This window comes from Pseudorca crassidens, chromosome 15 (genome assembly GCF_039906515.1).
Source record: "Pseudorca crassidens isolate mPseCra1 chromosome 15, mPseCra1.hap1, whole genome shotgun sequence".
Lineage (NCBI taxonomy): Eukaryota > Metazoa > Chordata > Mammalia > Artiodactyla > Delphinidae > Pseudorca > Pseudorca crassidens.
This window is the reverse complement of record NC_090310.1, coordinates 39,958,980-39,985,432: the sequence shown is the minus strand read 5'-3', so window position 1 is coordinate 39,985,432 and position 26,453 is coordinate 39,958,980. Positions and strand designations below refer to the sequence as shown.

General features: G+C 51.7%; 1 long non-coding RNA gene across 1 annotated transcript; it reads right to left on the bottom strand.

Annotated features, from left to right (window-relative positions):
• Nucleotides 1-19,779: 19,779 nt before the first annotated feature.
• LOC137207435 (uncharacterized) lies at nucleotides 19,780-20,780 on the bottom strand. Its single transcript, XR_010935083.1, has 2 exons — nucleotides 20,642-20,780; nucleotides 19,780-20,143 (listed from the first exon to the last, which is right to left on the bottom strand). It is a non-coding gene; the product is annotated as an uncharacterized lncRNA (long non-coding RNA).
• Nucleotides 20,781-26,453: the final 5,673 nt, after the last annotated feature.

The following is a 26,453-nucleotide window of genomic DNA, read 5'->3' as shown; positions in this document are numbered from 1 at the left end:
GTCCAGCTTCAAAGCCTGGGTTCTTCACCATGAAAAAAGCAACCTGGTTTTCACACCGGAAGGAGAGAAGGGACCAGCTGGCTTGGCTGACTTCATTGCCAAGGCCAGGCTCACTCTGACTTGCCTTCCCCAGGGAGCTGAAACAAGGTGAGGTTTGATTCTCATGCCATTCCTCCCTGCTGCTCTCTATCAATGAAAAGTCAGAGAGTTTTGTAAACCAGCTTTCCCCAGGTCCCAGCTGCCTGTGGCTGCAGAATGAGTCCCTAGGAGACAACTCTGTGTCCACAAACAAGCCGGTTCACGCCGGAGCCCATGCTGTGCCGGGAACAGCAGAGCGATTGCTTATCTAGAAAGACAGGGTGAATGCAGAAAACACACGCACTAGCCATGCACTATCATAGGTGGTCCACTTTCAAGAGGGCATCCCAGGAGACTCTGGGGTGCCCGTGGAACAGGGAGTGGATGAGGGACAAGGAAAGCCTCCGAGGGACGTCTCGGGATGCTACAGGGAATAGAGTGGTCCCAGTGTCACTGGTCATCATACACTGTGTGACTTTGGCCACATCACTTCTCTGCTCTGTTTCCTCCTCGGTGAAATGGGTGAATGGTTCAGAGGAGCCCCGAGACCCCTCTTACTCTCTGTGAGCATCAATTCCCACGGGCAGCTGGGACCCCACTCTTTGCTCCATGCGCTTCTGCTCTCTCCACGTCCTTGTGCCAGTTTGCGTGGTTATGTGTCTACCTGAGGGCCCAGCTGGACCACTGTAGATTTGTGAGGTCAGTGAATGGGAAATTCTTTGTGTTTGGATTTGCAGAGGTTTGGCACAGTGGTTCCCAACCAGAGGTGATTTTGCCCCTTGCCACCCTCCCCCAGGACATTTGGGAATATATTTGGTTGTCACAGTGAAAGGGAGGATGCTCCTGGCATCAGGGGGGCAGAAGCCAGGGATGTTGCTAAACATCCTACAGTGCACAGGATGGCCTCCCACAGGAAAGAATGATCTGGTCCATAGTGTCAGTGGGGCGAGGTTGAGGAGTCCTGGACCAGAGGAGGCTGGATGGCCCATGGGCTGCAGGCACCATGGACTGTGAACACGTTGGTTTTCCCTCTTTTTCAAATTCCTTTCCACCAACAACCAGCAGGAGGCCACCAAATAAGTATGGCTACGACAAGTCATAGTTATTCCTTTCAGAAAACAAGGAATACATGCAGGGGGTAAGAAATCCTACAAAATGGTTCCAAACAGCACACGATGAAGAATAATCATCTCACACGTCCGTGTGTCCCGGTCTCCCAGTTCCCCTGCCCCACAGGTAACAACTGCTCACCTGTTTCTTGTGTTATGCTCATCCTTCCAGGCCAGAGTTTCTCAGTCTCAGCCCTAGTGGCATTTCAGACCAAATAATTCTATGTTGTGGGTACAGTCCTGTGCATTGTAGGACGTGTAGCAGCATCCCTGGCCTCTACCCCCTAGATGCCAAAATATCTCCAGACATTAACAAATGTTCCCAGGGACCCTGATTGAGGACCGCTGTTCTGGAAATAGCCTTTGCGAATTCTCACATATATTGGTAAGTATTCCTGAAAACACGTCTTTTTCTTTTGGTGCTGGGCGCATACTAGATGCTCCCTGGATATTTATCAAAAGACTGGATAACTGAGAATAAAGCAACTTAAATAATAAATCAAATCCTGTCTTAAATGGCAGGTTACATGTATCCTATCACAAGTACAGGATATGAAACAATTTTTTCCTGATTTTCACTTATCGGTTTTGCTCTAAGGAGGACCATCTCGTGAGGCTCCCTGAACTCTATTTATCTCACTGCTAAAGGCTGGGATTTGGGGGATGAGTCCCAGATGCCTTAGCAGCCCGTTCTCAGAAGCAGCTGGGCTGCCCTCAATAACGAGGATGACTTACTACCTGCACGTGAGGGCCGCCTTCCGCTCCTCCGACTGACAGGCTGGGGAGGCCCCGGGGAGGTGCCTCGTCTACCCCAGGGGCCCCTCCCACCCATCTGTCCTGCTCTGCCAACATTTGGCTTTCGTGACAAGGTGTGGCCTTGGTTCCGAAAAGAGTGCCCTTTCTAAGCAGGTGGGGGCATCAGTCCAGCTTGTGCACTCAGCCCAAAGTCCATTTTGTGTAATTCTGGGCAGCCTGCCCAGTCTCTTCGTGGAGTGCAGCTGGGCCCGGGATGGTCTCTGGATTTTCCATGTTTCCTGGAGTGGAGTAGGTGGGGGTCTGGGAGCTGGCAGGTGACCTGTGCCCACGACCACTGGGACCTGCTCAGGGGGGGTACCCTGCCAAGGGCCTGCTTATCACTTACTCTGGGCCCCAGATGGGGGAATAAAGCCAGCCTTCCCAGGGAATGCTCGGTGGGGAAGGGGAACGGGCAGGACATTGTGCTCCACCCCAGGAACAAGGGAGATGACAGTCAAGAGCCTTGGCGAGAGGTGCGGCATGGCTGTGTTGGCTGGGAGTTCAGCTGAGGCTGGGCCGAGGGTCTCTCTCTGTGGTGGTTTTAGGTTAATCAGACTTATTATATGGTGATCCAGGGCTTCAAAGACACATGTCTCCAGAGACAGAAACCTTCGGAAGCTGCATGGCCCTATCCAACCGTGAGGTCCAACCACGAGGATGAGGTCACCTGCCATGGTTGATGTCAGACTCCACTAGCTGAGTCACAAAGGCCACCAGGTTCAGGGTGGAGGGACACAGGCCTCACCTCTCGATGGCAGTATGTCAAGGTCCCATCGTGGAAGAGCACATGGGATGGGAGATACTGTGTGGCCGTTTTTAGAAAATGCCGTCTGCCACAGGGCTGTAACGGGTTCCAACCCCGGAGGAAAGGGTGAGAGCAGGACGCTCCACGTGTAACCAGGCACCCTCAGCTCCTGAGCTCCCGCGAGGATTCCATTTTAAGCTTCTCTCAACAGCTAGTTCAAGGTCAAGGACCTGCGTGTGTTCTCCACCCAAGTCCCTGCTTTCCTCACCTTCTCCTGTGCCTGCCCACGTTCTGCCGAGGGGAGGGTTGGGACAGGCAGGGCGGGGAATGTTCCGGTGAGTTCGCTGGGTCTGTGCTTTTAGGCCATCCCAGAATCTCCTCCGCCCACTCTGGGACCCGCCCTCTTTTCCCCCTCCTCCCTTCCTCGCCATCATGTCTGTTCTCAGCATCGCCCCAGGTTCCTCCTTGAAGGGTGGTTGGTACCCACATGCAGACTCTCAGTGACTTGGAATCCGCAACGACTCTGAGATTGCGCTCACGTGGTCACCAGCGGCCCCCTCATCGCCACAGCCTTTCGGTCCTTGTCTTGTTTGCTTGGCCTGCCTTCCTTCCAGAACTCTTTCTCTGGCACCCCTTCCCCTCTCTTCTCCTACCTCTCAGAGGGGCTCCTTCTTTCCAGGTGCATCCTTGGTTCTCGTCCGTCATTTACCCTCATGACTTCGTCTGCCCTCTATTAGCACTGACTGCAGAGTCTATTCCCTTGTTCTCTATTCATCTCACGAGCTCTGAATCTCACAATTCCAACTGCCCACTAGATATCCCGACCTAGCTGATCGTAACCATCTCAGATCCACTCGATCAAAGCTAACCTCAGTGACTACTTCCCATCTTGACCTACCCCTTCCCAAGGAGATGCTGAGCATCACCACGGAATCTATCAAGACCAACCTCAGCATATCAGCAATGCAGCCTTCTTCTGCTGCTACATATATATATATATATATATTTTTTTTTGTGGTACGCGGGCCTCTCACTGTTGTGGCCTCTCCCGTTGAGGAGCACAGGCTCCGGACGCGCAGGCTCAGCGGCCATGGCTCATGGGCCCAGCCGCTCCGCGGCATGTGGGATCTTCCCAGACCGGGACACGAACCCACGTCCCCTGCATCGGCAGGCAGACTCTCAACCACTGCGCCACTAGGGAAGCCCCTGCTGCTACATTTTAATTGTATGGAGTTCAAACAAGTCTATTGCCAGAATTTCTTAAACCCATTCATTCATCCATTCATTCTTGTAGTTAGCAAATATTTATTGAGCATGTACTATACTCCAGGCACTGTTTTAGTGGCTGGAGATACAGCAGTAAGCCAAACAAAGTCCTTACATTCTGTGAGGGAGAGAAAGACAATTATGTTTGCCAATAAACAGGCAAACACAGAGCATGACCAATGGTGGTCAGGGCTGTGAGACAATAAGGCTGGGTGCAGAGTTGGGAGAAGAGACAGGTGGTCATTTTATGTCAGGTGGACAGGGAGAGCCTTACTGATCAGGTGACACTTGAGTAGACAGCCAGGTGGCTATCGGGTCTTTCTTCTCCATCCTCATGGCCACAGCCCCTCATCCTCTCCCCTGGAACCATGGCAACCACCTTCCCAAAGGGCAATGACCTGTGCCTCTGCTCTCGTTCTTCCCTCCCATCCCCTTTCAGTGGCGTTCTGTCTCCCACAGAATCAAGGGCTTTCTCAACTGGGCTGTAACCCTGTTTTCTAGCTAAGTCTTACCGTGGTCAGCAGAATTCTACGATGGCCCCATGATTTCCACTCCCTATTTTTAATCCACGCCCCCCCCCGGGCCCCATATAATCCCCTCCCCCAGTGTGGACGAACTGAGGGATGTTGCCCCTGATTAGGTTACCTTATACAAGATTAGATTCTCTCTTGGCCAATTTATGGAGTGAGAAGGCCATGGGGAGGGGGCCGGGGGCAGCCTCTGGGAATTGCGGAGGCCTCTAGGAGCCCACGGCAGCCTCCAGCCCACAGGCAGTAGGAGTTGCAAGGCAGGGAATTCTGCCAATCCCCTGGATGACCTGGGAGGAAGATTTCCTGCCTTGAAGCCTCAGGGATGGGGTCGGGGGATGTCACAGCCCCAGCTGAGAACCCAGTTCATGAGAGGAAAACCCCGCAGAGCTGTGCTCGCTCCTGACTCACGGAAACTGTGAGATAATTAGCGTGTGTTGCTTGTTACACAGCAATGGAAAACCAGCACACTCGCCCTTCATACGTTGTACAAGTCTTTTGGCCACCCCTGCTCCCAAACAGGGCTGCTTTTTCACGCCCTGCTATGAACACAAGTTCTCTGAGCCTGCATTTTCTCTCTGGTTAAATCCTGTCTGTCCTTCAAAACCCCATTCTAACGCACCCTCTTCCCCTCCACACCCGCAGTCCCATAGCCCTTGGTGCTCACCCCACCGCCCCGCACTCGCGCCATTGGCTGGTATTCGTCTGCTCGCCACTCCGCCATCTTCCATGTCAGCGTGCAGCTCAGGGCCCGGCTTCCAGCACATCAAGGGCTCCTCACTTGGGGGTGTTTGTGGGGAGTCCTGGCTGGGGTTCAGGCCATCGTACGTTCCCTCGAATTGCTTGGTGAATGTTGCCCTGGAGCTGGAGCTCTCATCAGATTCTCACAGAGGCTTGAGGTCCTGAGAAGATGCAGATGGACTGAGGCAGGTTGTCTTGAATTTAAGCCACTGGGTTATCACCCACTAAGGAATTTCCATTTGAAGCCTGGGTGCTAACTGCGGCTTTGCTAGAGGAATGTGAGGCTTCCAGGGCGTTCTGCAGGAGAGCTGCTGTTCTGACACGTGTCAGAGCACAGTCGTGTAGGCAAGTCCAGGCTCCGGCCAGACGGGGATGGAGGTGGTCCAGCCTGGGGAAGGAGAAAGGAAGCAGGGGCACAGCAGGGGTGCAGGGAGGCTTCCCTTGCAGACCAAGTGGGCAGGGGGCGGGGCGCCCAGGAGGCTGGCTTATTCTGAGCTGAAGGAGTGACTGCGTTTCTCCTGTTAATTGTGCCAGGTGCCGGATCACCGCTCCCACTGCCGGCTCCCCTGGGCTCTCAAGGGCTGCCTTGGCAGTGCCAGGGTATTTTTAGCCTCCAGGAAGTGGAACAAAGCACCCAGAGAGGCAGTGCTGTGCTCTTGGCTGGGGCCACGCTCAGTAGCTTTCTGAGAAAGCGCAGGCCGCCCTCTCCAGCCGCAGGGGAGGCAGGGGGCGTGAGTGCAGCTCCCTCGCCTCCCTCCGAGGCCGTCTCCCTCAGGGGTTTGGAGAGGGAATCCTCGCCAGCTGGAGGGGCCGGGGGTGGGTGGGTGGGTGGGTGGGGTGGCTGGGAAGATGGGTGGGCCCCTGCCCCCAGCTAGAAATACCTATCCCTGTAACGGGGGGAGGCGTGGGGGAGAGCAGCCTGATACCACTTCCGAGGACGCAGTGATGGACTGTCAAGGTCAGCCTTGAGCACTGATATGCCAAATATTTGCTTGGATCGCTGACCTGGCCGACCTGGCGCCCTCATGTGCTGCCCGCTTGTTCCTGGGCCCCACCCCAACCAGACACCCCGCCCCTTGTCCCTGGAGGGGTTGGCGCTGTTTCCTGAAGAGGTCTCTCCAGGCAGGTGTGGCTGGCACAGTCCCCTCATGGGGGGCCTGGGCTGCGGGCAAAGACGGACAGGCTGGGGGCTGGGGCCAGGCGTCCCCACGGACCCTTTGTCTGAAGTGGCTACATCAGCGAAGCTGGATTGAAGTGGCCAAGGTTCAGCGCAGCTGCCCACGTAGAACCAACCAACACACGGCCAGGCCACCCAGGCCTTCTCCCCACCCATCCAAGCCTGGGAAGGAGAGCGGCCTCCCCTCCCAGAGCAGATGGAGGAGGCCAAGAGGGGGTTGGCCAGGGCCTAGAAAGAAGGAAAAAACGAATCTGTCTGTCTGTCTGTCTGTCTGTCTGTCTCTGTCTCTGTCTCTCTCACACACACACACACACACACACTCCCCACCCCGAGTGTCCGCACCTGGGGGTCAGCCACCATGCTACACAGGCACCACCACCCCCCCCCCCCGAATCCTGGTGACCCTGCAGTTACTTTCGCTCCGTTTTACTGACATGGAAACCAGGACTCAGAAAGATGAAGCAACGTGTCTGAGTGCACACAGCCAGGTGTCAGATCCGGGGTGGTGGAGAGACCACCTGCTGCTGCTGCCGAGAAGGGGAGGGAGAGGGAGAAGGTCTTGCAGCTGTTCTCCGAGATTCTAGAACAGGGTGGGGGAAGGGCAGGTAGGGGGCAGGGCCATGTGCCTGCCTGGACCACTTACTTCCCAAGATGGAGATGGGGATAATTAAACTTCTGACCTCACTGGAAGCCAAACTCAGACTAAACACTACGGTGTGATCTCAGCCCCGCTCTCTGCCTTTGCCTGTGCTGCCCCCTCAGGCTGCAGCCTCGCCTCTGCTTACTTATTCTTCCAGGCCCAGCTAAAAGGCCACCTCCTCTGCGATGACTTAGCTAATCCCCACCTCTCGGGAACTGAGTTCCTTTCTCTCTGAGTCTCTGGTCTCTCCATTTCTTTCCCGTACTGCACTCATCATGTTCTGATTAGTGTGTTATCCTCTTTCGCTGTGTATCTGTCCATCTTACTCATTAGATTGGAAGAGAAAGTGTTTGTTTTGGCCTAAGGGCAGTGGTGCCCTGCTAAGCCAGCTCTCTGATTTGTAGTGCTTGCCAATTCTCAGGGTGTAAATATTCCCACCGTGGCCAGTTTCAAGCAATGGTGGTTTAACAAGGGGCTCACAAAATTCCGGAGTATTTAACAGTTGGCTGTCGTGCACCAGCGTTCACGGGCTCTAGCTCACCACTGCTAAGGCTTAAGGTTTGCACTTAGCAGGTGCACATCAGGCTGGTGCCGCAGAACCCTTGCTTGGATGGACTGTTCTATTCCACATTTTTATTTTCGTCTGGAGCCCCTACTCTTTGTTCCTAGAAGAATTTAGAAAGGACATCTGGGAACATGGTGACAGTCCTTCCCTCCTCCCTGTATCCGTGCCCCTTTGTGATGTGACCTTGCAGCTTCTCCCATGAACAGCTAGGGCCAGTTTCTCCACCCTCAATTCAGGCCTGGCCTTGGGACTTGACTTAGCCATTGGAATCTGGTCAAAGTGACTTTATGACCTTGAGTACTCCTGCTCTTGTCTTGGGATCCTGCCAGCTACCAGGTATAAAGCCCAGGCTTCCCTGCTGAGGATGAGGCCACACAGAGCAGGGGCACACCACCTTGGCCGAGCCCTCCTACATCAGCCAGGCCCGGCAAACCCTGCCACTGGCCAAAGATGTAGGAGTGAGCCCAGCTGGGGCCAAAAGAATCACCCAGTTGAGCCCACCCCATATTGCTAACCTGCAGAATCATGAGCTAAATAAATGGTGGTTGTTTTAAACCACCGAGTTTGGGGATGGTTTGTTATGCAGCTAAAGCTCACTGATATAATACCATCCTTGATATCTTACCATCCTTCAGAAGTAGCTTAGCTTCCAACTGGACTGTCCATCTCTGAGTGAGGTAGAAATGGCCTCCTGCTCTCTGCAGCTCGTTAGCCATGAACTCAGCTATCAGCACTGCTGACCCCACAGCTCATGAGTTCTGGCAGACTATTGATCCTCCTAGAGGGACCTGGAAGATGTGGACCCCTGGGTCCCAGATGGAACGATTGGACGAGAGGCCTGGATTCTGTGGCCTTGGACCTGAGCTTTCTTCCCGTTTGCCTTTGTCTCAGGCAGCCACGGGGCCGGGAGCTGCCCTCTTCCTATTGAGCAGTGAAGGTTTAATTGTCTTTTTTTGGGGAAACGTCCCACTAGGAATGGGAGAACTCACAAATTCCTCTTTTCTGCCCTGTAGAATAATTTTGGGGGTGGGGTGGGTGGGGAAAAAAGATCCTAATGTGTTTGGAGTGGAGAGGAGGGAGAGAGCTGTGCCTTAAACCATACTTCATAAATTCCTACTTTCTGTTCAAGAGTGAAATCTTGTCTGTAACCTGTAAAGGAGTTTGTGAAAAACCCAACCCACCCAACCCATTCTGCCCTCTAGGTTTGAACCACTGAAACTCTAGCAGCAAAGGGGCATTCCAAAGGAGAGAGGAAGCAGACCATGAAGCGGGTTTGCAGCTGCATGTGTGGTCCACGGTTCTCCTCCAGCCAGCTGTGTGACCTTGGGCAAGTCAACCAACGCCTCTGGGCCTGCCTAGGGTAAGGGAGACTGGAACGCTCCACAGCCCCTTCTTATCGGCTTAAAGGGAAAAGCCAGGGAGGGCCAGAGAGGCTTCCGAGAGTTGACTGTCCATTCTACCAGCGGGACAGCGTACTGACCACGTTCTCTTTGCACACAATGTTCTCACTGTGATGACATGGAGGCGGTGGTGGCATCACACTCTGGTGCCTCCTCCAGTTTGTATTTGGCCTTGGGATGCTGTCAGAATGTACACCCCTTCCCTGCCCACCTCGGCTCAGTGCCAGGAGCCTTGAACCTGACTTGACAGGTGGGGAAATGTCAGTAGTGGGGGGTTAACTAGCAGCTACTCCATCACAGAGTCTCTCATTGATAAGCTGTGTGACCCTGGGCAGGTTATTCCACCTCTCTGATCCTTCATTTTTTCCTCTAAAGTATGATGTCACGTGAAACATTTACAATGTTGAATCACAATAAATACTGAATGAAAACAGAGGTGGTGCTGATGCAGGCTTTGTTACACAGAACATATGCAGAAGTGAACATTTTTCTATCTACTTAACAGAAAACTATGTTGACCCCAAGGTCTAGTTTGGGGGTCACACCAAGCAGTCACACCACATGTGCTCAGATCTTCTGGGAGGTTCCCCTTTTTCAGTTTCAGGACTTTGACTTTGCTCAGTTATTTGTGAACATGTGGGACTCACTTTTAAATTTTTTTTTTGATTATAATAATTTTTTCCCTGGGTTTTATGGGGACACACTTGGTGTGTATTAGAGGTTGTTAAAAGAATGAAATGATACAGCCCACCTAGAGCATGAAGCTTAGCGCCTAGACTCCTAATTGCTTCACCAACAGCAACTGCTGCTGTTATCCGCCCCCCCACCCCCGCACCGTCCCGCCCCCACTGCTGCCGGCGCTCCGCTAAGGAGGAGTCAGATGCCCAGCTCTGGCCGGCAGGGCCGCTCAGGAGCCACCGTGCAGGAAGGTCAAGGGTTGGGATCCAGCGCGCTGGCTCCCCAGACCCTGGGTCAAGGGACCTGAAGTGCCCACAAGGTCATTCTCCCACTCTCCCTCCGGATGGTGCAGGGTGACAGCGGCTTCTCCCGCAAAACTCACCCTCCACCGCAGGGTGGATCAGAGGAGCCCCGAAGGTGTCAGCAGAGGCCACCTCCTGCCTTCAGGCAGGCACAGCAACCCTTCTCCGCCCCACCGTACAGCTGAGGTATCAGCTACAGCCATCCGGACCCCCCTCACCCTTCCCTGCTCCGCGGCGCTGCGGGGCTCGACCCCATGGACCACATTTCCCAGGGTCCCTTGCACGCCGCCTTCCTGTAGGTGTAGCCAATGGGAAGCGGGGAGGGAGGGGGTGCCGGGGGGGAGTGGAGAAGCGGGTGGGGCTCCTTCCCATTCCACTGCTCTGAGTGGTGTCTCCAGAGCGGGCTGTGTTTCCTTCGTGGTTCCAGCTCCTGAGAGCACCCTCTCTTCTTCTGTCCCTCCAGCCCTAGGGAAGCAGCAATTTCTTGCCGCTTCTAATTTAGGTTGCTTCGCTGCCCTTATTAGGGTTTCAGTTACCCCTTCCTTACATTAATTCACGATTAATCACTTGGCCTGGGCTCTATTTTCCCGTTGGGACCCTGGCCGCTGCAACTACCCGGGTAGACATCTTGCAGACAGCGGCCCCGGCCCACCCCTGGAGTCTGGGGATGCTACCCTTGAAGAAGGGGTTGTGTGGGATCGTCTAGCTGGGCATGTCCCCTTGGCCTTACCAACTCCTAACCCTGTAGGGAGGAACGTGGCCCAGAAGAGCCAGGGTTGGGGCTCTCACCAGGGTCAAAGGACAGCACTGCTCTGGGCACCCTGAGTTACCCCCTTCCCTCTGGGCCCAGTCCCTACTCCTTGGACTGTCGGGGGCTCATCCCCTTTTCCAAGGGATGCCAAGTTCAGGTCAATTCAAGCTAATGTCCAGTCTTCACCCATCTTACAATGTAATGGGCAAGGTCTTTCTCTAAAGAAGAAAAAGCTCTGAATTCCGTCCCTGCGGGGCACCCTCTTTGGAAGGTTACCTCGCTGCAGAGGGGAATCTCTGCCCGCCCTGAGCAGGTCCCCTGCCTTGGTGCTCAAAAGGCGCAGGCTTGCCCATAAGCCCCTGTCCCCACACCTGCAGGTACAGTGCCTGCCACCCCCTTCCTGTTCTAGACCTCTTGGAGGCCCTCAGCTCCCAGCGGGCCCCTCCCATCCCAGGCCCTTTGCTGCGCCACTGTCATCCAGGATACATGCCGGCAGATGTTTCTGGCAAGCCGCGGGGCTGCGGTTAACCTGAAGGGGCCAGGAGTGGGTGAATGCACCGCTTGGCTTGGGGGGGTCCGTCCCCCAGCCTCCCCTGGGCCACCTGGGCTCTCTGGTGAGTGAGCCACATGTATATTTATAGTGGCAGTGACTGTGGTGGGTGCACTTCAGCCTCTGAATTAAATTTCTCTCCAGCTGCTCGTAAGATCAGGAGCTCAATCTGCAGCGTGAGCTACAAGGCCCTGATGCAGCAGGTGAGGGACGCAGCGAGCTGGGTCTAGAGCTGAGAGGCCCCTTCGTTACAGATGAGGAAACAGAGGCCCACAGACAGGCAGGGGCTTGGCTCAAGCCTTCTGATGGCAAGGGCCTTTCTTTTTCATATTCTTTTCCATTATATTTTATTACAGGATATTGAATATAGCTCCCTGTGCTGTACAGTAGGACCTTGTTGTTTATCTATTCTGTATATAATGGTTTGCATCTACTAACCCCAAACTCCCACTCCATCCCTCTCCCACCCCCGGCAACCACTAGTCTGTTCTCTATTGTCTGTGAGTCTGTTTCTGTTTCTAAGTTCATTTGTGTCATATTTTAGATTCCACATATAAGTGATATCATATGGCATTTGTCTTTCTCTTTCTGACTTGCTTCATTTAGTATGAGAATCTCTAGGTCCATCCATGTAGCTGCAAATGGCATTATTTCATTCTTTTTTTGTGGCTGAGTAATATTCCGTGTATATATGTACCACATCTTCTTTATCCATTCATCTGTCGATGGTCATTTAGATTGTTTCCTTGTCTTGGCTGTTGTAAATGGTGCTGCTATGAACATAAGGGTGCATGTATCTTTTCAAATTAGAGTTTTGTCTGGATATATGCCCAGGAGTGGGATTGCTGGATCGTATGGCCACTCTATTTTTAGGTTTTTGAGGAATCTTCGTACTGTTCTCCATACTGTTTTCTGCATTAATTTACATTCCTGCCAACAGTGAAGGAGGATTCCCTTTTCTCCACACCCTCTCCAGCATTTGTTATTTTATTTTTTTTATGATCAATATATTTACTGAGGAAGATATCGCAAAAGGTTTATGAGAATATGAAGTACTTAAAATGTTAATAACCATAAAAATACAAATTAAAACAAAAATGATAAATCACTATATGTCTTAGAATGGTAAACCTTAATAAGCTGAAAAAATATTTTTTATTGAGGAGAAGAGGGAATACTGACACTAGCATGGATTGCAGGTGGGAGCATAGGCTGGTCATCTGGAGAGCCATCTAGTACCATTTTCTAAGATAGCCTGTGACTCAGCATTTTGGATTTTAAGTATACAGCATTTGTTATTTGTACACATTTTAATGATGGCCATTTTGACCGTAAGGTGATATCTCATTGCAGTTTTGATTTGCATTTCTCTAATAATTAGTGATGTTGAGCATTTTTTCATGTGCCTGTTGGCCATCTGTATGTCTTCTTTGGAGAAATGTCTATTTAGGTCTTCTGCCCATTTTTTGAATGGGTTGTTTGTTTTTTGTTGTTGTTGAGTTGTATGAGCTGTTTGTATATTTTGGAAATTAAGCCCTTGTCAGTCGCCTCATTTGCAAATAATTTCTCCCAGTCCATAGGTTGTCTTTTTGTTTTGTTTATGGTTTCCTTTTCAAAAGCTTATAAGTTTGATTAGGTCCCATTTGTTTATTTTTGCTTTTATTTCTATTGCCTTGGGAAGACTGACCTAAGAAAACATTGGTATGATTTATGTCAGAGAATGTTTTACCTGTGTTCTCTTCTAGGCGTTTTATGGTGTCTTGTCTTACATTTAAGCTGTGTTCTCTTCTAGGCGTTTTATGGTGTCTTGTCTTACATTTGTCTTTAAGCCATTTTGAGTTTCTTTTTGTGCATGCTGTGAGGGTGTGTTCTAACTTCATTGACTCGCACGCGGCTTTCCAGCTTTCCCAGCACCACTCGCGGAAGAGACTCCACGGGCCTTTCTGTGAGCCCAGCAGGTCTGGCCTCGTGGCTTCCCCTGGGCACATGTGGACTCTGCCAGCTGCACCCACTCCTGAGAGTGGTGGGTGGCTCATCGGGGTGTGGGTCCCCAGGGAGCTCATGGGCCGCCCTTCTGGGTGCTCAAGGGGACGTGCTGGGCCTCCAGCTGCTGTCACAGGGGAGTTGCTCTCTGGAGCTCACACCTGAGATGGCACCTGTGGCTGGTGCTCTGGGGCTGAAAGGCGAAGGCCTCCCTGCTCCTGGGAGGTGTCACTGGGAGCTTCTCCGAGGAGGCCAGATACTACCTTGGGAGATGCTATGACAGGAAAATTTCGCCAAGTCCCATTTTAAAAGTGAAGCAGAATGAGCCTGTGTGTGTGTGTGTGTGTGTGTGTGATGTTTGTGTGTGTGTCTGCCCGTGTACATGGGTGTGATGTGTGCATGTGTACAAGAGACTTCTGTTTGGCATGTGTAAATATACACTTGTGTGCTAGTATATACGCATGTGTGGATATGTGTATGGGAATGTGTGTTTATATGTATTTCATGTGTACATGTTAGCAAATATGTGTGCATATGTGTTGTGGCTGGGCCTGCTTATAAGAGCACACATGTGGACTTCCCTGGTGGCGCAGTGGTTAAGAATCTGCCTGCCAATGCAGGGGACATGGGTTCGAGACCTGGTCTGGGAAGATCCCACATGCCGCGGAGCAACGAAGCCCGTGTGCTACATACAGCTACTGAGCCTGCGCTCTACAGCCCGCAGGCCACAACTATTGAGCCCGCGAGCCACAACTACTGAAGCCCGCGTGCCTAAAGCCTGTGCTCCTCAACAAGAGAAGACACCGCGATGGGAAGCCCACGCACCACAACGAAGAGTAGCCCCTGCTCGCCACAACTAGAGAAAGCCCGCGCACAGCAATGAAGACCCAACGCAGCTAAAAAAAAAAAAAAAAAAAGAGCACATGTGTGTTTGTGTGTGTACATCTGTGTGTGTCGTGTGTGTGTTTGTGCATATGAGGGGTGTGTGTGTGTATGTGTGAAGAGCAACCGGTGGCATGGCATGCTTTTGCCTCCTGGTTGTGTCCCCTCCCAGGGGAGGAGGCCAGTGACAAGCCATCTGTGTTGGCCAGTCTTCCCTCCTGTCACCATCTTTGGCCCCAACTTTTTTTCTGCTAAAGGCTTCATCTGGAGACTTCTACCTTTTTAGTGATGCCTGGAGATGATTTGTCCTTCCCATTAATGATGGTGTGCATGTTCCTCCGGGAAAATTTGGAAAGTACAGAAGAGCACAAAGGTAAAAATGTCCCTGGAGTCCCAACACCCAGAATCCTGGCTGTGGCTTTATGTAACTTTCCTCTCTGGGCTAGAGCTGGGACTTGGGATAGAAGAGGAGAGAAACGTGGGCACCATTGTCACCCCTTGATCCCTGACCCCATACTAGTCAAGTGTTTGGAAACTGAAGCCTCCTAGATTGTCTTCTTTTGTTGTTGTTAAGGTCTTCATGGATCACACAGTTCCTGAGGTGACTGGTTTGGCCAGAGCATGAAGACAGACACTCTGACCTGGGTTTAGATCAGGGCTTCACTGACCTCTGTCTTGGTTGGGTCAGTCACTTAAGTCTCAGTTTCCTCATCTCTAAAATGGGGTAAAAATAACTACCTTGGAGGGTAAGTTGCTAGGGTTAGAAATCTCCTTCCCACCCCACCCCGTGCTTCTGGTGTCTTCCGTGGCAGTGGCTACATCTCTGCTGTGGTTCCATCTCCTGCCAGGTGGCCTGAACTGTGGGCTCTGGTAACCCCAGCTTCTCCCTTCCTGTCCTGACCCTAGTGGTGGCAGCAGTGACTTCCCGCTGTTACTAAGCTCTCTGGTCACCCTGCCATCCCATTTGGCTCTTCAGAAAGTCCAAGCTGCAAAACAAACCTCCTGTGTTAAATTCTCTTGGTTGAAAGACCTCGTGTGGTTTTTGTGGTTTTTGTGCTGGGACCCAACAGATAGAGACACGACATGCAGGGCAGTGTCTGGAGCATAGAGGACACTCACCATGTGGCACCAGGTCTGTGACTCTGCCCCTGTTGGCTGGTGACAACCTTACCAGCTAACCCACTCTCCACTTGAAGAGGTCAGGAGCCCCGCCTTCTCCCTGCTCGTGATCAAAGCCCTAACTAGGCATGTTCAGCTTTTTCAATAGGTGGTCCGGTGGTAAGGGGATGGACTCTGGAGTAAGGCAGCCCTGGGTTTGAATCTCAGATCCACCATTACTAGCTGGGTGGCTTTGAGATCTCGTCAACTCAGTTGCATATCTGAAGCCAGGGGAATAAGGCTAGTAAGTCACACACATGGTGTCAGCACAGTGCTTGATGGAGAGGAAGCTACCATGTTTGTTAGGTATTATGATCAGTATCACCACCACAGTCCCTTCTTTCAAGAGCTTGGGATCTTTTCACTTGGATTTGGGTCAATGGCCATAAAAATGGCTCATCCCTGCTCCTCCTCCACGTCTCTTGGTATGAAGAGCTCAAAGGTTGCTGGGAAAGGGTGGGCAGATTTGCCTAGGGGCCGAGAATCATTGTGGGAAGAAAAAGATAAAGACCCGGAACCTTTCCTTTTGATGTCGGCCTCAAAGTGTCTTGAGTGGTTTGGGGTGGTCACTAAAAGGATGGGGACCTCACCGTGATGGAGGCTGTGCCTGGTGGGGTCTGGAGCACAGAGCCAAGGCCTACACGGTCACAGAGGGAGGGCCGGCTTGGCACACGTGCAGCTGAGGGCAGATGCACATAAGGGAAGAGCTGCAACCCTGGACACTAATCTGCTTCTCCTGGAGACAGTTAGCAGCCGTTCTTGGAATTCACCCTGCCCCTTCTCTCCTCCTCCCTGGCTCGCATGTTTGCTTCTACCTGCAATGCCTTTCCATTTCTTGTCCATCCAGCAAACTTCACACCCTTCAAGATCCAGCTGAGCCATCACCTGCGGGGGCCTTGGTGACATCCCGAGGCAGAATGAAAGACACCATTCTCTATGTTCAGGGCTTGCACATTCTCCTGTTCTTTGCTTAGCACACTCTCTTCTGTGTCCTCCTAGTAGCTTCTGTGCCCTTTACCATGGTACTTAGCCCATCGCTCTCTGTGCCTGCATCCTAGTTTGTCCATGCTTCTGTTACGACACCGATCACATGCCTACAGTAATAGTAACAGCAATAATGACAGTTGGTAGCTGTTGGGCGCCTTATGTAGTGCCAGGCACCGTGCCAAGCCCCTTGCTGGCAGAACCTCACTGAACCCTCCCCCCCTTCCCTCTGAGGTCCGCATCTCACAGATGGGGAGATAGACCCCTGTTCAAGCCCACCTAGCTACTTGGTTCTGGAGTCTGTGCTCTTAACAGCCATGGTTTTGCTTGTGACCCCCCCCCCCCCCAGGGGAAAGAGCCAGGCTTATCCCCACCTTCGTGTACCCACGAGCTGGCAGGGTGCCTGGAACCAAGTGGGCAGCTAACGAACGCCAGAAGATATAAAATCACATTCCATTGTGCTGATGTACCAAGATGTATTAAACCGTTTCCCTTTTGCCGCGGTGACTGCTTCCGGACATCTCTCCTCGGTCTGCCTTATTTTCTTTGGGTCGGATCCTGGGAGCGGGAAGTCTGGGCCCGAGGATGTGGCGCTTCCTCGCGCCGCCACGTCATCCTCCCCGTCCTGCCGCCGCCAGCGCGGGGCTGGCTAGGTTCTGGGCGGCCCGCAGGCCCTTCTCACCTGGACTGGGCTCTAGCGCCGTGCCCGCCGCGGGCCTCCGACCCTGACCTTGGCCCGCGAGGCCGCTTCTAGCTGCGGCCCCTCCCTCCCGGCCGCGCGGGCAGCGGGATCCCGTCTCGGGGAGGGGACCAGACCCCCGGCATTCCCGTCCGACCGCTCCTCAGCTCCGGCTTCCTTATTTGGAGGGACGCGAGGTGGGGAGAGAGGAGGGTGGAGGGAGGCAGCTCCGGGAGAAAAATGTAGGGCTCAGGGGGGCGGGGAGACGGGGCAGGGGTGGCCCTGAGGGTGGGAGGGTGTGGATAAGCCTTCAGTCCCCCTTCCCATCGCTGCGGGGCTGGGGCGCAGCAGCTCCCGGGTGCGGACCTTCCCGCTGCATCCTCGGCTTACAGAGGGAGAGGCAAACTCTGCCCTAGCCTGGGGGTGCAGCTCTTCCGGCCTGAGCAGCGAGGGCTGGGTGGGGTGGGGGTGAGGAGGGCTGGCACGGGGAGGCTGGGCCCCTCACCCTCCCAGCTGGACCCCCTCCTGCCTTCTCCCCTCCCCTTTCATCTCCTTCCACATCTTCTTCTGGCATTTCCGCTCCACCTGCAAATAGAAGGCCAGAGGCACCTCCTGGGCCACAGCCGCCTAGGTGAGACCAGAGACATTTAGGTAAGCACAAGAGACACCCAGTTTAACTCACACGCCTAGTTAAGCGTGTCCTAACCAGCTGAGACCAATCTCATTGCCTGTGTGTTTTAGGGTTGCCAGATAAAATCCAGGATGCCCAGTTAAGTCTGAATTTCAGATGGGCAATGCATAATATTTTTAGTACAGACTTACCCCATGCAATATTTAATATAAGTATGCCCCCAATATTGCATGGGACACACTTATACACTAAAAAATGATTCACTGTTCACCTGAAATTCAAATTGAACTAGGCGTCTAGTTTTTGATTGAACTAGGTTTTTATCTGCTGAATCTGGCAACCCTCGTGTTTTTCCCTTTTCCTCAATTTTAACCCTCAGAATTCTGCCCACTTCCCCCACCCCAAACAGCCTCTTTTTTCACCTTCTCAGTGGAGGTTCGGCTTCTCCTAGACCCAGGCGCTTTCTAGTTTCCCTCCTCCCCTGGTTTTTATTTACTTTAGCAAAGTCACACGGGGTCTCAATTTCAGTCTTTGATGTTATTACCAGAGACTCCGGTTGAGGCAGCCTAAGCTTTAGGAGGGTTTCTTCAGGACACTGGGAGGAAATTAAACCTCGGAAAATATGCTTGACATTTTTTTTTTTCCTTCTATAAAGAACGTCTGAGGGTCGGGCTCCTTTATGGTCACGGGAGCATGAACAGTGGAGTTGAGGCCAAAACCCTTATTTCTCAAGCCTCCACCAGCTGCAGCCCCAGCCAATGAGTGATTTATCTCCAGCTGCACTGGCGGCTTTCTCAGGGTTTCCATCCTCAGCTGAAGTCATTCAGGGAGGCCCCAAACTTGCAGGCTCACAGGGATCTGAGAAATCAGCTAGACCGGGGCTTCCCAAACAGTTCTGTGCACACGAATTTCCTAGGGGGGCTTTCACCAGACCCAGCACCCAGGCTCGTTAACTCAGGATCTCTGGAGGTGGACCCACACATCATGATTTAGAAAAACCTCCCAGAGAATTCTATTTTGAGACCCAGTGAACCGGAGCCGTGCTTCTCTGGCTGGCGGGAGCTGATGTGTAAATACCCCAGCTCCTTTTCCCTCAGTTGGGGTAAGTCTGAGGCACCTGCCCCTCTGCTGTTGGTCACCTCCTTCCTGGGTGGCCCAGTTGCCCACAGCAGTAGCTGGCTCTGTAAAACGCCCTTTACTGGCTTCTTCACTTCCAGGTGCTTTTGGTCGCCACCAACAGAAACGAGGCTCTGCCTTCCGTTTCTCTTCAGTTCTCTGATCTGCCCTCTTTTGTAGGTCAACTGCATTCTCAGCTGGCTTCCCTCGTTTTCCGAGCCTGCACCCTCTAGATTGCCTCTGCATTCCCGGATTTCCATCTTCAAGATATGGGGAGGGGGAAGGGTAAGCTGTGACAAAGCGAGAGAGAGGCATGGACATATATACACTACCAGACGTAAGGTAGATAGCTAGTGGGAAGCAGCCGCATAGCACAGGGAGATCAGCTCGGTGCTTTGTGACCGCCTGGAGGGGTGGGATAGGGAGGATGGGAGGGAGGGAGACGCAAGAGGGAAGTGATATGGGAACATATATATAACTGATTCACTTTGTTATAAAGCAGAAATTAACACACCATTGTAAAGCAATTATACTCCAGTAAAGATGTAAAAAAAGCAAACAAACAGATAACTGGATCACCTCTGCACTGCTCTCCACAGCATTCCCTGGGAATTCTTTTGCTAAATGACTTCAGTGTGGGTTATTTGTACCAGCCGCTACGCAACGGGGCTGGGACTTGCTGAAATTGGCTTTTACCCCAGGGTGGGGTCAGACACACTATCTGCGTGGCTGCCATGCGGTTGGGGGGGCGGGGGCTGGGGGAAGGGGATGTTTGGGAGCAATCACAAGGCTGAAAGAAGGGTGACGTGCAAAGGAAGGAGTGGGGTGTGATGGCCGGGCAGAGGGTTTGTAGGAGCCCCAAGCCTCCTAAGTCGATTGTCAGACAAGGTTTACAGCTCTGAGGCTCTCAAACTGTTGTATCAGCTCCTGGAAAAGTTATTCTTTCCACCGTGGGAGGAGTTGTCTGTTGGCTTGGCTGTGTCTACGGGAGGGTCCTTCAGAACAGATCCTGGGACAAGGACTCGTGTGCCTGTGATTTATTAAGGAAATTCTCCCAGGAGGAACTTCGAAGGGAGTGAAGAAAGCAGGTCAGGATAGGGGGAAGGCCAAGCCAGGGGTGATCTCAGGCAAAGCCCCAAGGGAGGGCGGTGTCAGCCTGGTCCTTGGGAGCTCTGGAGTGTGAGGGCTACTCAGGGTGATCTTGATTCAAAGCAAGAGGGCCGGACTTCCATACTCCTCTTCCCATTACTCCTTCACCAAGAATGACAGGCGTGGGGCGCGTGTGGCAGCAGAAGGTAAAGTTCTAGGTGTTTCAGGCTCACTGTCTCCAGGCAAGGAAGCTCCAGTTGCCTGAGGGTAGCCCTCCAAAGACGAGCCCCAGGTGCCCTGTTGGGAAAGCAAAAGCACTTTTGAGCCGGAAGGGGTCAGGGACACACAGTGCTAAGAGGAGACCTGAGGGGATGGGTGGAGCCCTGGCATTGCCCACTCCAGGCCGCGGTGGCCCAGTCAGCCGGGTCCACACGTCAGCTCTCACCCATAAACCGGGGTCTCAAGCTCTGACCCGTAGGCCCAGCTCTCAGGTGCATTTTGTTTAGCCCACACTGAGCTGACCTGCCAGTGCCTTAAAGCTCCCGGATTAGGTGCCACCATTTAAATCTCAGGCGATTTTTACACAAAAATCCAGATCTCTAGGTCAGATTTGTTAACGGAGGCCCACACTCCACGTGCCACAATTGGTGGATGGCACAGAGTCTGCCCATCCTGAGCAATTTTACCTGGTGGCCCTGATGCCACAGCCCCCACTGCTCTCTATTTGCCCCAAACACACACACGCACTATAATTTTTCTTAATAGGAGAGTGAAGAGGAAAGATACTGTACTCACATCTCTAAAGTGGAGGAAAATACACGGCCAAAGGATGGTTAATGTGGACACAAGATGTGTCTGCGTCTGAAGACTACAGCCCAAGATGCCATTAGGAAGCCCCCATCATGGTGTCTGCTGGGCCCACGGGGCACGTGAGTTTGCCCCTCCTGCCATGAGCTTTGTGCTCCCACCAGACTCTTCCTTTTCCACCAAGATCCAGCTGCTCGGCTGCCCCTCCCCCCGAGCTCACTGTGTTAAAAGCAGCTGTTTTTCCCCTTCCAGTGCTCCAAGTGCTGATTTCATTTCTTTCCCGACAGAAGTTTGGAGCCAGGAGGGAAATGGTTTGGCAGGAAATCAACAAGCAATGGGAGGAAGAAGACAGCATGGGGAAAGCAGATGCCGGGCAGAGGTCTGGGCCGAGGGGTCTGAGCGGGGAGACTGGACCAGGCTCGGAAGACCCCCAGTGGCAGGAAGCCCCCGGAGTCCCGGTGGGACGGTGGTCTCTGTGGAATCTGCTTGGTGTCCTCAGAGTTGCTCTCAACAACTTCAGCTGGGGTGGATCCCCGAGAGTTCTTTTTCCCCATAACTTTTTCTCTCCGGTGTAGCTGGACAGAGGGTAAGACAAGCCGCGGGGAGAAGCAGGGGGACCCCGGGGGGCCCACGGCAGACGGGGGACGTTTGAGCACGTGTGTTGTACGTCAGCAGTGCTGGGTGGGCGAGGAGACTTGAGGGGTGATGAGCTGCACAGGATGGCCAGAGGCTAGAAAGCCGTAGTCTCTGTAGGCAGTCGAGGCTCAGGACCAGTGGCCCCTGGGAAGGGTGGCCCAGGCCTGGAGGAGCCCAGTCCCGCTCCCCAGGGCCTCACATTGTCCCCTCACCGCCACCCCAGCCCCAGCCGACCCCTAGTTCTTCTTCCCGAAGTCGCCCTCCCCTCCCAACCCAGCTAAGCCAACGTCTTTGACTGAGTTCTGGAAACATTCCTTTCCCCTTAACTATGCCATAAAAGGGCTGAAAATTTCCAAAAGGAACACTTAGCTGAGATGTAGAGGGGAAACCTGGGCACAGAGAAGTGGGTGAGGTTACAGAGTGCAGACCTCTGAGTCCAACTTGACCACATCTGGTGGGAGGGCGGCATGGTGAGCCTGGTGCAGGCAGGAGCTGCCTGTTCCTTGGAATTCCTTGACTCAGCCCAGCTGGTGTGGAGGCCAGTGGACACAGGCCAACGGCTGGACGGAAATGTGGCTGGTGGGGGAGGCGGGGCGCTGCTTCCAGCCTGGTGGGCCTCAGTGTTTCTCAGAGGCTGCTGGGCCCACGTCCTCGGCTGGGAAGGGGCTCTCCACACCCCACCTCACCCTGGGCTGAGCCAGGCCCCGCTCAGCAGCACCTCCACCTCCTTGAGTCTTGTCCCGGCCCTGTCTCCTTTCATGAGGAAGGCCCCAATTTCCTTCTCAATTCTTCTGGAGGTTACTGGCTCTCGGCTCAGGACAGCCCACCGCCCCTCTCCACACACGCCCAACCTCTCTCTGCCTGTCCAGTTTGACCAAAGCACATTCATTGGGTTCCAGGCTGGCTCCACCCTGGAGCTGCCGTGGTGCACCGGGCCCTCCAGTGTGTCTGCACAGACTTGCTAAGGCTCCCCATTTCCAAGCCTGCATCACTTTTGGGGTCCTCTTGGAGTTTGGTTTCTTTCCTTTTTTTTTTTTAAAGTCTGACAATTTTTAAAAAATATTTATTTTTTTATTTGGCTGCGCTGGGTCTTAGTTGCAGTACACGGGATCTAGTTCCCTGACCAGGAATCGAACCTGGGCCCCCTGCACTGGGAGCATGGGATCTTAACCACTGGACCACCAGCGAAGACCTGGAGTTTGTTTTCCGACTTGAAGGATTGAACTCATTCAAGAGGAAGACATGGCTGATCTACCCAAGTGTAAAGGCTTTAAAAATATGTTATTTTTCAAAATAGGTAATACATTTGCTTATTAATATAATCACACATGAAACATAAGTGGCTTTCACCCCTCTATCCCTTCCCCCTCTCTAGAGGAAACCGCTACCTGTGCATCTTCCAGAGATAGTCCATGCAAGCATATATATATGTATATTTTATGCAAGGTATGTATAAATGTATAACATATACATGTATATAATATATGCATGTATATATTGTGTGCAAAGCATGAGCACGCACACGCACGCACACACAAACACACACACACACACACACACACACAGTCAGCCCTCCATATCTGCAGGTTCCACGTCTATGGATTCAACCAATCATGGATCAAAAATATTCCAAAATAAAAATTCCAGAAAGTTCCAAAAAGCAAAACTTGAATTTGCTGTGTGGGCCAACATTATAAGTAATCTAGAGATGATTTAAGGTATACGGGAGGCCAACATTATAAGTAATCTAGACATGATTTAAGGTATACGGGAGGCCAACATTATAAGTAATCTAGACATGATTTAAAGTATACAGGAGGATGTGGGTGGATCATATGCAAATACTGCACCCTTTTATATAAGGGACTCGAGCATCTGCAGATTTGGGTGTACCCTGGAGGTGGAGGGTGGGGCCTGGACCCAATCCCGCTGTGGACACCGAGGAGCAGTGACTGTATATAAATTCATTTAGTGTATTTTGGAGATAGGTTGATCTGCGCATAGAAAGTGCTTCTTCATTTAAAAAAATGGCCGCTTGGTATCCCTTGTCGGATTGTACATTTGTTTAACCAATTCTTTATTGCCAGGCACTTGGGTTGCTCCCAATCTCTCTGTCTCACTAAGCCGCAGTGAGCGTCTTTATCTTCTTAACTAGACTGCTTGGCATGAGTGCCTGTGTGTCTGTGGGATGAATCCTGGCAGTGGTATCACTTGGCCTAAAGATATGTGCATTTCTAATTTTTATAAATATTGTCAAAACGCCCTCTAGAGCGACTGTACTGATTTTTTAACTCCCATCAACAATATTTGAGAGCATCTATTTCTCTACATCCTCACCAACACAGAATGCTGTCCAATTTTTTGATATTTGCCAGTCCAGGAACTAAAAGCAATTGGTATGTAATAGTCATTATAATCCTTGCTTCTTTATACAAGTATGGTTAAGCATCTTCTCATGTGTTTAAAAGAGCTTTATATCCATTTTTATGAGCTCTGCTCTATCCTTTGCCATCTGTTTTTATTGGGTTGTTGGTCTTTTTCTTATCGATGTCTAGAAGTGCTTTATATACTAAGGAAATTAACCTTTGCCAACCCCCATGTTGTAAATACTCTTTGTACTTTGTCTTTGGACATTTGAATTAAACTTTTTTTAATGTAATTAAATTTATTACTTTAAAAAATGCCTTCCAGGTTTTGTGTTATGCTAAGAAAAATCCCACTCTGAGATTATTTTTAAAAATTATTCCATTTTTCCTGATGCTTATAGGGTTTCAGCTTTAATGTTTAACTTTCTGATCCATCTGGAATTTATTTATTTATTGAAGTGTAGTTATACAATATTATGTTAGTGTCAGGTGTACAACATAGTGATTTGACAATCAGATACATTATGAAATGATCACAATAATAATTCTATTAACCATCTGTCACCATACAAAATTAGTATTATTTACTATATTCTCTTAGCTGTATATTACATCCCTGTGAATTATTTTATAATTGGAAGTTTGTGTCTCTTAATCCCCTTCAGCTATTTCACTCAACCTCTGATCCCCTCCCCTCTGGGGACCACTGGTTTGTCCTCTGTATCTATGAGTCTATTTCTGCTTTGTTTGTTTATTAGATTCCACATATAATTAAAATACTGTGTAGAGTATTTGTCCTTCTCTGTCTGACTTATTTCACTTAGTACAATACCCTCTAGGTCTGTCCATGTTGTTACAAGTGGCAAAATTTCATTCTTTTATTTATTTTTAAAATTTCATTCTTTTTAATGGCTGGGTAATATTCCATTGTGTGTGTGCGTGTGTGTGTGTGTGTGTGTGTGTGTGTGTGTGTATAAACCATATCTTCTTCATCCATTCATATATTGATGGGCACTTAGGTTGCTTCCTTATTTCGGCTATTGTAAATAATGCTGCAATGAACATAGCAGTGCATATATCAAATATTTCAAATCAAATAATATTTCAAATTAGTATTTTGTTTTCTTTAACGGCCAGCAGTGGAATTGCTGGATCATAGGGTAATTCTATTTTTGACTTTTTGAGGAACCTCCATATGTTTTCTAAAGTGGCTACACCAACGACGCACGAGGGTTCCCTTTTCTCCACATCGTCACCAGCATTTGTTATTTGTGGTCTTTTTGACGCTTGCTGTTCTAACAGGTGCGAGGTGACATCTCACTGCGGTTTTGATTTGCATTTCTCTGATGATTAATGATGTTGAACATCTTCTCGCGTGTCTATTTTGGGGTGAGGAGTAAGCTGGGGTCCAGCTTTATTTTTCCTAGATGACCGCCCAGTTGTCCAATGAATCAGGATCTTGTGAAGGATCCCTCTTTTCTCCATGGATATAAATTATGAAACTGCTTTCTTTGGCATGTATTTAGCGGGGAGGCTGAGGGGAGGCGGGCGGCGGGTGCTGCCTTAGTCTCAGCCCCATTTTCCTGAGTAGCTCTCCTCAGGATCCCAACTTGCAAATTCCACTCAGGGAGGCAGAAACCCTGCAGCTCGCGAGGCTTCTCTCCTCTCCTTGGAGGGCGGCTTCTCAGCCCCACCTTCCCCGCCCTCCCCACAGGGTCACTGTGTGCTCCTTCCACGTGCCCCTGCGCTTCTCCCTCCGCAGCCACAGCGGCTGGAGGGGCCCCAGGGATGCGGTCTCCTCCATTGCACGGTACATCCGGTGCTGGCCAGGCCCGGTCCCGCGGAGCCCGTCTGAGCCCACTCTGGGGGCTACCACGTCCACGTCTGCTCTGTGCTCATCCTCTGCTCTGAGGCTTGAGACGCTTCCCCTCGCTTCATCTTCAGAGCATACCCCTTGGTGGACCCTCACCTGCCCGGTTTAGGGAGGAAGGTGATGAGGTTTGGAGAGACTGAGCCACTTCAGAATCTGAACCTGAATCTGAATACCTAGGGTGGTGTCGTCAGAAATCTGCCCACCCCGGGCCTCACAGGTGCTCCAGACAGCCCTGAGAGCCTGGGGTCAAGCTCAAGACCTGTGTCCAGCACCCCCAGTTCTCCACACCGCGTTAGAGCTCAGGATTCCCCACCACAGGCGCTGCCCAGCCAGCCAGGACTCCCTGGGGGCCCACTGCACCAGCAAAACGCTCTCTTCAGATGCCCACCAGGGCCAACTCACTGCTGGGCAACCGTGGACAGTAATGAGTTTTATTCCTCATTATCTCCAGTTTTACCGTAAATGCAGCGTGGTGGCCAGTCCACACTCTGGGTGCGTGGTGAACCGACCGGCACCTGCAGGTGGAGGGAGGGGCGTCACCGGGTCCAATAGACCCAAGTCACCAGCCATCCCCCTGCCCCTCCTGCAGCCACAGTGCTGGGAGCTCCCATGATCACACTCACTCTTTAAAGGCCACCTGGCTAATTTTCTTTTTCCAAATCTGAGCTTATTCAAAGAAAAATGACTTGGGCTTGGCCTGTGAAAAAGGTCAGGTCATTACACTGTTGGAAATGTCTACATGCTTGAGAAGAACTGGGAAGTTTCTGAACATGTAGCTTCCTCAGCCCCTTCACTGTGAGGTGTTTCACCTGTTTTGTGGAGTCAGAGTGTTTTTAAAAGGGCACATGGAAGCAGGAGCATTTTAACTTGTTATGTTACTCGCAGAGGGGATAGGTCAGCTGGCCACCACAGTCCAGGGGAGGGA